Genomic DNA, 342 nt, shown 5'->3' on the forward strand with positions numbered 1-342 from the left:
TCACCTTAATTTGGCTTGCACTGAGACATGCATGGCTTAATCTTTGAGACAAGCATATGACTACTGGCAGGATCAACCAGGGAGCTTCGACATTGAATCTAGGCTCGGACGTGCGCCACCCATCGCCGCCGGGTCCTCAGGCCCGGTCGGCCACACGTCTAACTGTACGTTGTGTTTCGTGACCGGCGTCAGGCCGGTCGCGACTCCGTGTACCGCCGAAGCGGCACACGGTTGCGTTGCGTTCGAACGATCTCCCGTACCCGTCGGCTAGATTGAAAGCGTCTGGGATGGATTGATATCTCTTTCGTATTCGAGTTGGCGCTCGGTACGGAGCGAGTTGAT

The 342-nt window shown here is 56.4% G+C and overlaps 1 non-coding gene across 1 annotated transcript in view; it reads right to left on the reverse strand.

Moving 5' to 3' along the window:
- LOC124415261 overlaps positions 1 to 83 on the reverse strand; it is a 1913-nt gene extending 1830 nt beyond the window's left edge. The window contains exon 1 of the ribosomal RNA XR_006930238.1: positions 1 to 83. This exon is cut by the window's left edge and continues 1830 nt beyond it. This is a non-coding gene — a ribosomal RNA (small subunit ribosomal RNA).
- Between the last annotated feature and the right edge of the window lie 259 nt (positions 84 to 342).

The sequence above is a fragment of the Diprion similis genome, unplaced genomic scaffold (assembly GCF_021155765.1).
Source record: "Diprion similis isolate iyDipSimi1 unplaced genomic scaffold, iyDipSimi1.1 ptg000032l, whole genome shotgun sequence".
In the NCBI taxonomy this organism is placed as follows: Eukaryota; Metazoa; Arthropoda; class Insecta; order Hymenoptera; family Diprionidae; genus Diprion; species Diprion similis.